We start from the raw sequence: 17,152 nt of genomic DNA on the forward strand, positions 1-17,152 counted from the left end.
AGAAAGAGAGACGAGGATGTAGATGAGTTGCCCAGCAGCGTGACGACGCTCCGGTGGTGGTGGTGATCTATTCCTGGAGGGCTCCGCTCGAGCTCCGCAGAAAAACCGATCTAGAGGATGAACTACGATCTAGAGGAGAGGGCAGCACGTGGCAAAGTTGTATCTCAAACAGCCCAAAACCTCTAGTATACATAGGAGGATGGAGGGGGCAGGCCTTGTGCCACAAGGGCGGAGCCCTTGGGTGGGCTGAAGTGGACGAGGGAGGAGTCCTCCTCCAATCCCAATTGGATTAGGACTCCTTCCTAAATTTCCCACCTCTTTTGGATTTTCCACTTTTTCATCATGGGATTTCCTTGGATGACTTTGTCAGCCCATTATGCCTTATTACGCATCCAATAAACCCATGTGGACCCCTTGGGGCGTGGTGGGCCCACCCAGTGGGCCCCCCGGAACCCATTCATTACTCCCGGTACACTGCAGGCAAAGCCCGAAAACCTTCCGGAATCCAAACACCAACTTCCTATATATCAATCTTCGTTTCCGGACCATTTCGGAACTCCTCGTGACATCGGGGATCTCATCCGGGACTTCGAACAAAACTTCGGTCACCAACACATATAACTCAACTATACCGAAACGTCACCGAACCTTAAGTGTGCAGACCCTGCGGGTTCGAGAACTATGCAGACATGACCTGAGACACTCTCCTGTCAATAACCAATAGCGGCACCTGGATGTCCATATTGGCTCCTACATATTCTACGAAGATCTCTATCGGTGGAACCTCTATGTCAAGGATTCATATAATCTCGTATGCTATTCCCTTTATCCTTCGGTATTTTACTTGCCCGAGATTTGATCGTTGGTATCTCCATACCTTGTTCAATCTCGTTACCGGCAAGTCTCTTTACTCATTCCGTACTACTAGATCCCGTAACTAACTCCTTGTCACATTGCTTGCAAGGCTTGTTGTGATGGTGTATTACCGAGTGGGCCCCGAGATACCTCTCCGTCACACGGAGTGACAAATCCCAGTCTAGATCCATGCCAACCCAACACACACCTTTAGAGATACCTGTAGAGAACCTTTATAGTCACCCAGTTACGTTGCAACGTTTGATAACCCACAAGGTATTCCTCTGATGTCCGAGAGTTGGATTATCTCATGGTCATAGCAACAGATACATTGACATGCAGAAAACAGTAACAATAAATTGACACGATCATATGCTACGTTTATAGTTTGGGTCTTGTCCATCACATCATTCTCCCAATGATGTGATCCCCTTATCAAGTGACAACACTTGCCTATGGCCAGGAACCTTGACCATCTTTGATCAACGAGCTAGTCAACTAGAGGCTCACTAGGGACAGTGTGTTGTCTATGTATCCACACATGTATTTGAGTTTCCAATCAATACAATTCTAGCATGGATAATAAACAATTATTATGAACAAGGAAATATAATAATAACCAATTTATATTTGTCTCTAGGGCATATTTCGAACACCCCAGAGGGTGCCTCAAGTGCAGTAACGAGCGCGCGAGGACATCCCCTTCCCCTTGTCGGTCGTCGCACGTCCGCTACCTCTAGGAAATATGACCTAGAGGCAATAATAAATTAGTTATTATTATATTTCCTTGTCCATGATAATCTTTTATTGTGCATGCTAGAATTCTATTGATTGGAAACTCAAATACATGTGTGGATGCATAGACAACACACTGTCCCTAGTAAGCCTCTAATGGACTAGCTCAGTTATCAAAGATGGTCAAGGTTTCCTTGCCATACACATGAGTTATCATTTGATAATGGGATCACATCATTAGGAGAATGATGTCATGGACAAGACCCAAACTATGAACATAGCATATGATCATGTTAGTTTATTGCTATTGTTTTCTACATGTCAAGTATTTTTTCCTATGACCGTGAGATCATGCAACTCACTGACACCGAAGGAGTACCTTGTGTGTATCAAATGTCGCAACGTAACTAGATGACTATAAATGTGCTCTACAGGTATCTCTGAGGGTGTGTGTTGGGTTGGCATGGATCGAGACTGGGATTTGTCACTCCGTATGACAAAGATGTATCTCTGGGTCCTCTCGGTAATACAACATTATGAGAAGCTTGCAAGAAATGTGACTAAGGAGTTAGTCACGAGATCTTATATTACGGAACAAGTAAAAAACACATGGTGGTAACGAGATTGAACTAGGTACAGAGATACCGACGATCGAATCTCACGCAAGTAACATACCGATGGACAAAGGGGACAACATACGTGATTGATTGAATCCTTGACATCGTGGTTCGACCAATAAAGGTCTTCATAGAATATGTAGGATCTAATATGGGCATCCATATCCAGCTATTGGTTATTGACCGAATAGTGTCTTGGTCATATCTGCATAGTTCTCCAACCCGCATGGTCTGCACACTTAACGTTCGGTGACGATTTAGTATTAATGTGCTATGTATGATGGTGACCAAAAGTTGTTTGGAGTCCTGGATTAGATCTCGGATGTCACGAGGAGTTCCGGAATGGTTCGTAAGGTAAAGAGTTAATATGGGAAGTCATATTTTGCCTACAAGAGAAGTTTCGGGTTTTTTCGGTATTGTACGAGAAGCTTCCAGAATCTTCTGGAGGAGTCTGGAAATCCACCAAGGGTTTCGCCACATCCGAAGGGTTTTCATGGGTTGAGGGGAGACCTGTGGCCTTATTGGGCCAAGCCCACAACTCTCTCAAGGCCCATGCAGTTGGGAAAGGTGGAAAGTCCACCTTTATATGGAAAGGAAGTAGGGGGACTAGGATTCCACCTCCTCCCCTCTTCACTGCTCCCTAGGGCCTGGAGGGGCTGTTCCCCACGCCTCTCCACCTATATATAGAGGGGAGGGGGTGCCCCAAGAGCACACACCTTGGTGCCCCTCTCTCTCCCTAGATCGTTTTCTCCTCCATTCGCGGTTTCGGTAGCACTAGGCGTAGCCCTGCTCGGATAGCACCACCATCGCCGCCGCCACGCCGTCATGTTGCGGGAGAACTCATCTACTACTCCGCCCTCGCTCCCTGAATAGAGGAGGCAGAGACATCATCGATCTATACGTGTGCTGAACGCGGAGGTGTCGTTTGTTCGGCACTTGATCGGGAGTTCGGGGGACGGACCATGATAGGATCGTGAAGACGTTCGACTGCATCAACCGCGTTTCTTAAGGCTTCCTCTAAGCAATCTGCAATGGTATGCATATACAATCTCTCATGTATTAGATATGCATCTCCTAGATTGATCTTGCTGAGTGTAGGATTTTATTATTTCCCATGCAATGTTCCCCAACAGTGGCATCATGAACTAGATCTATGCGTAGATGACATCACGAGTAGAACACAAAGGAGTTTGTGGGCGTTGATAGTCAGATTGCTTCCCTCCTTACTATTTTCTTGATTCAGCGGTATTGTGGGATGAAGCGGCCCGGAAAAACTTTACTCGTCCACGTACGAGAGACCGGTTCCAATGACTGACATGTAACTTTGTTGCATAAGATGGTTGGCGAGTGTCTGTCTCTCCCACCTTAGTTGATTCAGATTCGACAAAGGCGGTCCTTGAAGAAGGTTAAATAGCAACATGTATATCACCATTGTGGTTTTGCGTAGGTAAGAAGCATTCTTGCAAGATACCCATAGCAGCCGCGTAAAACATGCAATAAAAAAATTAGAGGATGTCTAACTTATTTTTGCAGGGTATGTTGTGATATGATATGGCCAAAGACATGATGACATATATTTTATGCATGAGATGTTCATATTGTAATAGTTAATATCGACTTGCATGTCGATGCTACGGCAACCGACATGAGCTATAGGGTTGTCTTTAATTATTGTATGACTTGCGTGTCAATCTTTAAGCGCTATCTAATACTTTACATTATCGCTAAACAATAGAAATAGTAGTAGAAGCATGCTTGGCGCGAAAACCTTGATGGAAACTCAATGATGGAGATCATGATGGTCGAGATCATGGTGTTGTGCTGGTTACGATGGAGATCATGCTGGTGCTTTGGAGATGTATATCTAAAGCACAAGATCATGGCCATATCATGTCACTTATGACTTGCATGTCGATGTTAACCCCTCACTAAAATTCCAAGATAAAAATTATGTTCTCCCTGAGTGTGCACTGTTGCAAAAGTTCGTCGTTTCGATGCACCACGTGATGATCGGGTGTGATAGACTCTACGTTCACATACAAGGGGTGCAAGATAGTTTTGCACATGCGGAACACTCAGGTTAAACTTGACGAGACTCGCATGTACACACATGGCCTCGGAAAACAAGAGACCGAAAGGTCGAACATGAGTCATATAATAGATATGATCAACATAGAGATGTTCACCGTTTAAACCACCTTATCTCAAGTGATGATTGGACTTGGGTTGGTGGATTTGGATAATGCACACTCGAACAACTTGAGGGATGTTGATTTGAGTGAGAGTTCTTAAGTAATATGATTAATCAAACTCATTATCATGAACATAGTCTAAGTTGTCTTTACAAATTAAGTTGTAGAATAATAGCTCGCGCAATAGCTCCCTTGTATTTTGATGCGTCCCTAGAGAAAACTAAGTTGAAATATGATAGTAGCAATTATGTGTACTGGATCCGTAAAGTGAGGATTATCCTCATTGCTGCACAGAAGGCTTATGTCCTTAATGCACAACTTGGTGTGCTACCCCCAAAACGTCATTTGTACATATTGCGAACATCTCACATGCACGTTTTTGATAACTACATGATAGTTCAGTGTGTCATACTTTACGACTTAGAATTGAGGCACCAAAACATTTTGAACATCACAAAACATATAAGATGCTCCAAGAACTGAAATTGGGATTTCAGGCTCGTGCCCACATTGAGTGGTATGAGACCTGCGATGAGTTCTTTGCCTACAAGATGAACGAGAATGCTCAATTGGTGAGCATGTGCTCAGATTGTCTGGGTACTACAATCACTTGAATCAAGTGGGAGTTGATCTTCCAAGATAAGATAGTGATTCACATAGTTCTCCAAAGTCACTTCCACCAAGCCACTGGAGCTTCCTGATGAACTATAGCATATCAGGGATGGATAGGATGATCCCTCAGCTATTCGCGACATTTGACAACGCGAAGGTAGAAATCAAGAAGGAGCATCAACTGTTGATGGTCAGTAAAACCACTAGTTTCAAGAAGGGTAAGGGCAAGAAGGGAAACTTTGACGATGACAAACCAGTTGTCGTTCGAGTGAAGAAACCCAAGGTTGAACCCAAACCCGAGACTGAGTGCTTCTGTTATGAGGGGAGTGGTCACTCGAAGCGGAACTGGCCCGGATACTTGGCAGATAAGAAGGATGGCAATGTCAACAAAGGTATATCTTATATACATGTTATTGGCGTGTACCTTACTAGTGCTCGTTGTAGCCTCGGGGTATTTGATATCGATTCAGTTTCTAGTATTACTAACTCGAAACAGGAGTTGCGGAATAAATGAAGACTACCTAAGGGAGAGGTGTCGATGTGTGTTGGAAGTGTTTCCAAGGTTGATGTGATCACGATCGCATGCTCCATCAACCTTTGGAATTAGTGGTAAACCTAAATAAATGTTATTTATATTGATTCTGTTTATTGCGGGATGATTATTGATGTAAGTTAATGAATAATGAGTTATTCTGTCTGCATGAATAATATCTTTCATGATCATGCGCCGATTGTGAATGGTTTATTGAATCTCGATCATAGTGATACACACGTTCTTAGTATTTATGCCAAAAGATAAAAGTTAGTAATGATAGTAGCACTTACTTGTGGCACTGGCGCGCTTAGGTCATATTGGTATGAAATGCATGAAGAAACTCCATGCTGATGGATCTTTGGACTCACTCGATTTTGAATCGTTTGAGACATGCGAACCATGCCCATTAGTGCAAATGTATGAAGAAACTCCATGTTGATGGATCTTTTGGACTCACTTGATTTTGAATCTCTTGAGACATGCAAACCATGCCACATGGGCAAGATGACCGAATGCCTCATTTTCTAGTAAGATGGAACGAGCAAGTGACTTATTGCAAATAATAAATTTCGATGTATGCAGTCCAATAAATGATGAAGCACACAGTGGATGTCGTTATGTTATTACTTCATAGATAATTCGACTAGATACGGGTATATCTACTTGATGAACCACAAGTCTGAAATGTTGAAAGTTCAAGCAATTTCATACTGAAGTTGAAGATCGTCGTGACAAGAGGATGAAATGTCTACGATGTGATCGTAGAGGTGAATATCTGAGTTACGAGTTTGGTGTAGATTTAAGACAATGTGGAAATTGTTCACGACTCATGCCACCTCGAACACCATAGTGTGATGGTGTGTCCGTACATCATAGTCGTGCCCTGTTGGATATGGTGCGTACTGGGATGTCTCTTACTGATTTTCCACTATCATTTGGGGTTATGCATTAGAGACAACCACATTCACTTTAAATAGGGAACCATATATTTCCTTCGAAATGACATCGTATGAACTATGGTTCGGCAAGAAACCTAAGCATTTGTTTCTTAAAGTTTGGGGCTATGATGCTTATGTCAAAAGGCTTTAGCCTGATAAGCTCGAACCCAAAGAGGATAAATGCATCTTCATAGGATACCCAAAGGAAACAGCTGGGTATACCTCATATCTCATATCCAAAGGCAAAGTGTTTGTTGCTAAGAATGGGTCATTTCTCGAGAAATGGTTTCTCTTGAAAGAATTGAGTGGGAGGGTGGTGGAACTTGATAAGGTTATTGCACCTTCACTTCAACCAGAGAGTAGCAGGGCGTGGGAAGATGTTCCTATGGCGCCTACTCCAGTTGAGGAGGAAGTTAGTGATGGTGATCATAAAGCTTCGGATCAAGTTATTATCAAACCTCGTAGGTCGACAAGGACACGTACTGCTCTAGAGTGGTAGAGTAATCCTGTCTTTGACGTCATGTTGTTGGACAACAATGAACTTATGAGCTATGGAGAAGAGATGGTGGGCCCTGATTCTGACAAATGGCTAGACGCCATGAAATCCGAGAAAGGATCCATGTATGAAAACAAAGTATCTACTTTGGAAGAACTACTTGATGGTTGTACGACTATTAAGTACAAATGGATCTTTTTAGAATGCTCGACTTGTCGCAAAGAGGTTTCGATAAGTACAAGGAGTTGACTACGATGAGACTTTCTCACCCGTAGCGATCCTAAAGTTTGTTGGAATTCTGTTAGCAGTTGCCGCATTTTTCAATTATGAAATCTGGAAGATTGATGTCAAAACATTGTTTCCTTAATGGTTTCCTTGAGAAAAGGTTGTATGCGATACAACCATGAGGTTTTTTTGTTGATCCTAAGGATGCTAAAAGGCCTGCAAGCTCTAGCGATCCATTTGTGGACTAGTGCAAGAATCTCAGAGTTGGAATAAGTGCTTTGATGAGTGATCAAAGCTTTTGGTATATACAGAGTTTATGAAGAAACTTGTATTTACAAGAAAGTGAGTGGGAGCACTATTGAATTTCTGATAAATATATGTGGTTGGCATATTATTGATCGAAAATGATGTAGAATTTCTGGAAAGCATATAGGGTTGTTTGAAATGATTTTTTTGAAGGAAAACATGGATTAAGCTACTTGAACATTCGGCATCAAGATCTATAGAGATAGATCAAGACGCTTGATAAAACTTTCAATGAATACATACCTTGACAAGATTTTGAAGAAGTTCGAAATAGATCAGTCAAAGAAGATGTTCTTGCATGTATTGTAAGGTGTGAATTTGAGTAAGACTCAAAGCCTGACCGTGGCAGAAGAAAGAGAAAGGACGAAGGTCGTCCTCTATATCTTAGCTGTAGGCTCTATATTATGCCATGTTGTGTACGACACCTGGTGTTTGCCTTGCCATGAGTCCGTCAAGGGGTATAAGAGTGATCCAGGAATGGATCACTCGACATTGGTCAAAGTTATCCTTAATAACTACATGACTAAGGAAATGTTTCTCGATTATGGAGGTGACAAAAGAGTTCATCGTAAAGGGTTACGTCCGTGCAAGGTTTGACACCAATCCGAATCACTCTGAGTAACAAGTCGGATTCGTATAGTGGAGCAGTTATTTGGAATAGTTCCAAGTGGAGTGTGGTAGAAATATATATAGTATGACAAAGAGATTTGTAATGTACAGATGGATTTAGATGTTGCAGACCCATTAACTAAAACCTCTTTCACAAGGAAAACATGATCAAACCCCAGAACTCATTGGTTGTTAATCACATAGTGTTGTGAACTAGATTATTTACTCTAGTGCAAGGGGGAGACTTTTGTAAATATGCCCTAGATGCAATAATAAATAAGTTATTATTATATTTCCTTGTTCATGATAATCGTGTATTGTTCATGATAGAATTGTATTGATTAGAAACTCAAATACATGTGTGGATGCATAGACAACACACTGTCCCTAGTAAGCCTCTAATGGACTAGCTCGTTGATCAAAGATGGTCAAGATTCACTGGCCATATACACAAGTTGTCATTTGATAATGGGATCACATCATTAGGAGAATCATGTGATGGACAAGACCCAAACTATGAACATAGCATATGATCGTGTTAGTTTATTTATATTGGTTTCTGCATGTCAAGTGTTTGTTCCTATGACCATGAGATCATGCAACTCACTGACATCGAAGGAGCACCTTGGGTGTATCAAACCTCACAACATAACTGGGTGACTATAAAGGTTCTCTACATGTATCTTGGAGGGTCTTTGTTGGGTTACCATGGATCGAGAGTGGGATTTGTCATGCCTTATGATAGAGAGGTATCTCGAGGCCCACTCAATAATACAGCATCACGAGAAGCTTGCAAGGAATGTGACTAAGGAGTTATTCACGGGATCTTGTATTTCGGAACGAATGAAGAGACTTGCCAGTAACAAGATTGAATAGGTATGGAGATACCGATGATCGAATATCGGGCAAATAACATACCCATGGACAAAGGGAACTGCATACGGGATTGATTGAATCCTTGACATCGTGGTTCGACCGATAATGATCTTTGTAGAATATGTAGGAGCCAATATGGGCATCTAGGTCCCGCTATTGGTTATTGACCGGAGAGTGTCTCGGTCATGTCTGCATAGTTCTCGAACCCGCACGGTCTTCACACTTAACCTTCGGGGACAATTTAGTATTAATGAGTTATATATGATGGTGATCGAAAGTTGTTTGGAGTCCCGGATGTCACGAGGATTTCCGGAATGATCCGGAGGTAAAGATTTATATATGGGAAGTCATATTTTGGCTACCGGGAAAGTTCCCGGTTTTTCAGATATTGTACCAGGAAGCTTCGAAAAGGTTTCGGAAACTTCTGGAGGAGTCCGGAAGTCCACCAAGGGTTCCACCACGTCCCAAGGTTTTGAATGGGTTGAGGGGAGATGTTGTTGCCTTGTTGGGCAAAGCGCAGAAATCACTCGAGGCCCATGCAGTTGGGAAAGGTGGAAAGTCCACCTTTTTGTGGAAGGGAAGGAGGGTGACTAAGTTTCCACCTCCTCCCCCATGGCTGCTCCCTAGGGCTTAGAGGGGCTGTTCCCCATGCTCCTCCACCTATATATAGAAGGAGGGGCGCCCCAAGAGCCCACACGAAGCCCTTGGCAGCCCTCTCTCTCCCTAGATCGGTTTCTCCTCCGTTCGCTGTTTCGGTAGAACTAGGCGTAGCCCTCATGCGATAGCACCACCACCGCTGCCACCACGTCATCGTGTTGTTGGAGAACTCATCTACTAATCTGCCCTCGCTCGCTGGATTGAGGATGCTGAGACGTCATCGAGATGTACATGTACTGAACGCGAAGGTGTCGTCCGTTCAGCACTTGATCGGGAGTTCCCGGAACGGATTGTCATAGGATCCCGAAGACGTTCGACTACATCAAGTGCGTTTCTTAACGCTTTCCCTAAGAGATCTACAAAGGTATGGAGATACAATCTCTCCTGTCGTAGGTGTGCATCTCCTGGATTACTCTTGGTGAGCATAGGAAAAAAAATTATTTTGCATGCAACATTCCCCAACACTCCACTCTTCTCTATCGTATCCTTCTTGGCGATGGAGGATCTCTTTAGTGGTGCCATCACCGTGACGACAATGTGTCGGGATGAAGAATAAGGGCGAGAAGACCAGGGCAGGAGATCCCTCCCCCTTTCCCTTATATGGATCCTTCGAGCTGGATTTTGGTCTACGTCGCCCCGTACGCATTCCACGGGCGGAAGGTTGTTAGAGCATATTTCTGCATATGTGGTTTTGGTAATTGATGACAATCCCTATGGACTAATGGTTGCCTTAAGTTATATTTGAAGGATTTTTCCATAGGCACTTCTTGAAGTCCATTTGTTGGTTTCAAGGAGTTTATATGATAACCAAGGTGGTATTCAAGGTATTATCCAAAGATTGGTCATAAAGACACAAGGTTGATCAAGACTAAGCAAAGAGTAAATCAAGATGATCAACGCAAAAAGTGTACAAGATGAACCGAGAGGGATCAAGTGATCCCATGGTATGGTAAGCATTGTCCATAACGCTTTTGTCTACTAACCCATTGTCCTCGTGACAGTTCTATGTTGGGTTAGGTGTGCTTCCATGGGTTTGCATCAAGAGGAAGATCTCATTCAACCTATGAAGGATGACATCAAGTGGTGATCGTCATCAATATTGCGGTGTGCAAGTTCAAGTGGAGCATCATGAAGATATCATGCTTGAAGTGGAGCATTACGATCAAGGGACCCTCTGAGCTTCCCATAGGTGTCGGTTTCCCAACATCTTTGGCACGCCAGGTAGGGGGAGAAGGTCGCGTTGATCCGACCTAGCCATTAGCGCACCAGTTCCTCTTCACCGCCATGGCCCCCAAAAGGAGGGGTGCTCCGGCGACCGACACACCCGCACCCAATGCTCCTGCACCGGCGCGGGCGGGCGAGGGTGCGGGCGCAGGACGAGGAGGCGAAGGTCCCGAATTTCCGCAACACTCTGGAGAGCAGAGCCGGGCGAGTGGTATCGTCTACGACACCGACGACCATCCGCGCGCCGGAACGTCAAAGGATGTAGCTGCACAGCCTACGGGTGGCGGCACTACTTCGATGGATGTGAGGACATCCTCTAAGACGACGACGCGGATGGACCCGCCCCGACCTTCCCAGGGCGCGCGCGGTGGACCACGCCACGGCAGTGGCGAGTCGCCGCCCCTGCGAAGGGCTCCGAGACCCCGTACCCAGGACTCACAGGGCCGACACACACGCTCTGCGACCGGCAGGGCGGCGCACCACTGCCAGACCAAGGGGCGCTCCTTTTAACGTAGTTAGAAGTAAGAGCCCCTCGCGGTCTTCGCACATATCGCTGCCGCAAACGTCGGCAGAAGCCCTGAAGCGAGCTCAACTACTCTTGGACTTCTCTCCAACAGGGAACAGGATCAAGGAGTGAAGGGCCACCATCAAAAGTCTCGTCGCCCTCGCTAATGGGGATGGGCCCCAGCAGGCGGGGACGTCGAAACGACCCTCCAGCAAGTGTGCCCATGACCGCACCAAGAAGAGTAGCGTTGTCACCGCCACGGTGCACACTCCTCCACGGCGGAAGTAAAGGGTCATCGTCTCTAACGATTCAACTTGGTCTTTCGACCCACGGACCTACCGCGATCAACGTGATGTTCTTCACGAACGGCGCAAGGAAGATGCGCATACTCTCATCGAGTGGTGATGAGAGACGCGCCGTCAATCAGACAGATGCACTGGAGCCACTGCAGACACTCCTGCATCGGGGTACCCTGGTGACCTACCTTACGAGGTGGGTTGTCCGGCATTTACCCGCGAGTTGCGGCAGGTCCAGTGGCCCAGCTCCCGTACCTTCAATCCGGAAATCCAGGCGAAGTACGATGGCAAGACCCATTCGTTCGAGTTCCTAAGCATCTACACCATCGCGGTGCATGCTGCTAGGCGCCAGGACAACAAGATACTGGCCAACTACTTCCTGTTAGTGCTCAAGCCCAACGTTAGGTTATGGTTGATGCACCTACCCAAGAACTCCATTTCCTCTTGGAAGGAGTTGTGCCAGGACTTTGTTGGCGCCTTCACGGGCGGCCACTGGGCCCCTAGTCAAGAGAGCGACTTGCAAAATTGGAAGAGTCGCGAGGAGCTCGCGACGAACAAGGTCCACGATGTCGCTAAGCTCAATGCCCTGGCGGACAAGTGTGATCGAGCGGAAAAGGCGAGAAGGCTTCCTGGCGAAGACGCCGGTGCAGAGGCCTCTTGATAACCCACAAGTATAGGGTATCGCAACAGTTTTCAAGGGTAGAGTATTCAACCCAAATTTATTGATTCGACTCAAGGGGAAGTGAAGGAATATTCCCAAGTATTAGCAGCTAAGTTGTCAATTCAACCACACCTAAAAGATTTAGTGTCTGCAACAAAGTATCAGTAGCAAGGTAGTATGATAGCAGCAGTAGCAACAGTAACCAGTAGGAGCAGAGTAACAGCAGTAGCAACAGAGTAACAGTAGCAGCAGTGACAGCAGTAGCGGCAAAGTAACGTAGCAAGGACCCGTAGTAAAAGAACCGTAGGCATTGGATCGGTGATGGATGATTATGCGGATGTGATTCATCAGGCAACAAGTATAACATGGAGAGATATGTAACTAGCTCCCGTTCGTCAATCTAATGTAGGCATGTATTCCGTATGTAGTCATACGTGCTTAGGAAAAAGAACTTGCATGACATCTATTGTCCATCCCTCCCGTGGCAGCGGGGTCCTAATGGAAACTACGGGATAATAAGGTTCTCCTTTTAATAAAGAACCGGACCAACGCATTAACACTTGGTGAATACATGAACTCCTTATACTATGGTCATCTCCGGGAGTGGTTCCGGCTATTGTCACTCTGGGGTTGCCGGGTCATAACACATAGTAGGTGACTACAACTTGCAAGATAGGATCTAAAACACGCATATATTGGCGACAACATAATAGGTTCAGATCTGAAATCATGGTGTTGGAATTATGCCCTAGAGGGAATAATAAATATAATTATTATTATAATTCCTATATCAAGATAATCGTTTATTATCCATGCTATAATTGAATGAAGACTTATATACATGTGTGGATACATAGACAAAACACTGTCCCTAGCAAGCCTCTAGTTGGCTAGCCAGTTGATCAAAGATAGTCAGGGTCTTCTGACTATGTACAAGGTGTTGTTGCTTGATAACTGGATCACGTCATTAGGAGAATCACGTGATGGACTAGACCCAAACTAATAGACGTAGCATGTTGATCGTGTCATTTTGTTGCTACTGTTTTCTGCGTGTCAAGTATTTGTTTTCTGCGTGTCAAGTAGTTGGCTAGCCAGTTGATCAAAGAATGCTTTGTGTGTATGAAACGTCGCAACGTAACTGGGTGACTATAAAGATCCTCTACAGGTTCTCCGAAGGTGTTCATTGAGTTAGTATGGATCGAACTGGAATTTGTCACTCCGTGTGACGAGAGGTATCTCGGGGCCCACTCGGTAATACAACATCACAAACAATCCTTGCAAGCAATGTAACTTAGTGTAAGTTGCGGGATCTTGTATTACGGAACGAGTAAAGAGACTTGCGGGTAAACAAGATTGAAATAGGTATGCGGATACTAACGATCGAATCTCGGGCAAGTAACATACCGAAGGACAAAGGGAATGACATACGGGATTATACGAATCCTTGGCACAAATGTTCAAACGATAAGATCTTCGTAGAATATGTGGGATCCAATATGGGCATCCAGGTCCCGCTATTGTATATTGACCGAGGAGTCACTCGGGTCATGTCTACATAGTTCTCGAACCCGCAGGGTCTGCACACTTAAGGTTCGACATTGTTTTATGCGTATTTGAGTTATATGGTTGGTTACCGAATGTTGTTCGGAGTCCCGGATGAGATCATGGACGTCACGAGGGTTTACGTAATGGTCCGAAAACGAAGATTGATATATAGGATGACCTCATTTGATTACCGGAAGGTTTTCGGAGTTACCGGGAATGTACCGGGAATGACGAATGGGTCCCGGGTGTTCACCGGGGGGGGGGGGGGGGGCAGCCCAACCCGGGGAAGCCCATAGGCCTTTGGGGTGGCGCACCATCCATTGGTGGGCTGGTGGGACAGCCCAAGAAGGCCCTATGCACCATAGATAGAAAATCAAAGAGAAAAGAAAAAAAGAGGTGGGAAGGGAGAGAAGGACTCAACCTTCCAATCCTAGTTGGACTAGAATTGGAGAAGGACTCCTCCTCCCCTTGGTGCGCAGCCCTTGGGGCTCCTTGAGCCTCAAGGCAAGCCTCCCCTCCCTCCTCCTATATATATGGAGCTATTAGGGCTTAAATGAGACAAATTTTCCAAGGCAGCCCGACCACATACCTCCACGGTTTTACCTCTAGATCGCGTTTCTGCGGAGATCGGGCGGAGCCTTGCTAAGATTAGATCACCACCAACCTCCGGAGCGCCATCACACTGCCGGAGAACTCATCTACCTCTCCGTCTCTCTTGCTGGATCAAGAAGTCCGAGATCATCGTCTAGTTGTACGTGTGCTGAACGCGGAGGTGCCGTCCGTTCGGCACTAGATCGTGGGACGGATCGCGGGACGATTCGTGGGACGGTTCGCGGGGCGGATCGAGGGTAGTGAGGACGTTCCACTACATCAACCGCATTCACTAACGCTTCTGCTGTGTGATCTACAAGGGTACGTAGATCATAAATCCCCTCTCGTAGATGGACATCACCATGATAGGTCTTCGTGCGCGTAGGAAATTTTTTGTTTCCCATGCGACGTTCCCCAACAGTGGCATCATGAGCTAGGTTCATGCGTAGATGTAATCTCGAGTAGAACACAAAAGTTTTTGTGTGCGGTGATGTGCGTCTTGCTGCCCTCCTTAGTCTTTTCTTGATTCCGCGGTATTGTTGGATCGAAGCGGCTCGGACCGACATTACTCGTACGCTAACGAGAGACTGGTTTCATCGCTACGAGTAACTCCGTTGCTCAAAGATGACTGGTGGGTGTCGGATTCTCCAACTTTAGTTGAATCGGAATTTACCGAGGAGGTACTTGGATGAGGTTAAATAGCAATTCATATATCTCCGTTGTGGTGTTTGCGTAAGTAAGATGCGATCCTACTAGATACCCATGGTCACCACGTAAAACATGCAACAACAATTAGAGGACGTCTAACTTGTTTTTGCAGGGTATGCTTGTGATGTGATATGGCCAACGATGTGATGTGATATATTGGATGTATGAGATGATCATGTTGTAATAGATAAATATCGACTTGCACGTCGATGGTACGGCAACCGGCAGGAGCCATAGGGTTGTCTTTAAACTAACATTTGTGCTTGCAGATGCGTTTACTATGTTGCTAGGATGTAGCTTTAGTAGTAATAGCATGAGTAGCATGACAACCCCGATGGCGACACATTGATGGAGATCATGGTGTGGCGTCGGTGACAAAGAAGATCGTGTCGGTGCTTTGGTGATGGAGATCAAGAAGCACGTGATGATGGCCATATCATGTCACTTATGAATTTCATGTGATGTTAATACTTTTATGCACCTTATTTTTCTTAGAACGACGGTAGCATTATGAGGTGATCTCTCATTAAAATTTCAAGACGAAATTGTGTTCTCCCCGACTGTGCACCGTTGCTATAGTTCGTCGTTTCGAGACACCACGTGATGATCGGGTGTGATAGACTCAACGTTCGCATACAACGGGTGCAAAATAGTTGCACACGCGGAACACTCGGGTTAAGCTTGACGAGCCTAGCATGTGCAGACATGGCCTCGGAACACATGAGACCGAAAGGTCGATCATGAATCATATAGTTGATATGATTAGCATAGGGATGCTTCCACTGAAACTATACTCAACTCACGTGATGATCGGACTTGAGCTAGTGTAAGTGGGCCATGAACCACTCAAATGACTAGAGAGATGTATTTTTTGAGTGGGAGTTTAGCAAGTAATTTGATTAAGTTAAACTCTAATGATCTTGAACATAGTCTGAGTCCACTTTGAATATATTTGTGTTGTAGATCATGGCTCACGTGACAGTCACCCTGAATTTTAATACGTTCCTAGAGAAAGCTAAGTTGAAAGATAATGGAAGCAACTTTGTAGACTGGGCTCGTAATCTTAAGTTGATCCTACAAGCTGGGAAGAAGGATTATGTCCTTAATGCTGCACTAGGAGATGAAACACCCGCTACGGCTGACCAAGATTTTAAGAACGCTTGGTTAACACGTAAGGAGGACTACTCAATAGTTCAATATGCAGTCTTGTATGGTTTAGAGCCGGGACTTCAACGTCACTTTGAGCATCATGGAGCATATGAGATGTTCTAGGAGTTGAAGTTTATCTTTCAGAAGAACGCTCGGATCGAGAGGTAGGAGACCTCCGATAAATTCTATGCTTGCAAGATGGAGGAGAATTCGTTTGTCAGTGAACATGTGCTCAAAATGTCTGGGTACTCAAACCGTCTAGCTGAGCTGGGGATTGAACTCCCGCAAGAGGCTATCACTGACAGAATTCTTCAATCACTGCCACCAAGCTATAAGGGCTGTGTGTTGAACTACAACATGCAAGGGATGAACAAGTCACCCGGCGAGTTGTTTGCGATGCTGAAAGTCGCAGAGTCTGAACTCCGTAAAGAGCATCAAGTGTTGATGGTGAATAAGACCACTAATTTCAATAGAAACGGCAAAGGGAAGAAGGGTAATGCAAGGAAGAGCGGCAAGCCTGTTGCCAATCTGATGAAGAAATCCAAAGCTGGACCTAAGCCTAAAACAGAGTGCTACTATTGCAAGGGTATGGGTCACTGGAAGCGCAACTACCCCAAGTATCTGGCTGATAAGAAGGCGGCCAAAGAAAAATCGGGTATATTTGATATACATGTTATTGATGTGTACTTAAACAGCTCTTGTAGTAGTGCCTAGGTATTCGATACCAGTTCTGTTGCTCATATTTGCAACTCGAAACAGGAACTGCGGAATAAGCGAGGGCTGGCAAAAGATGAAGTGACGATGCGCGTGGGAAATGGTT

Source organism: Hordeum vulgare, chromosome 2H, assembly GCF_904849725.1.
Source record: "Hordeum vulgare subsp. vulgare chromosome 2H, MorexV3_pseudomolecules_assembly, whole genome shotgun sequence".
Classification (NCBI taxonomy): domain Eukaryota; kingdom Viridiplantae; phylum Streptophyta; class Magnoliopsida; order Poales; family Poaceae; genus Hordeum; species Hordeum vulgare.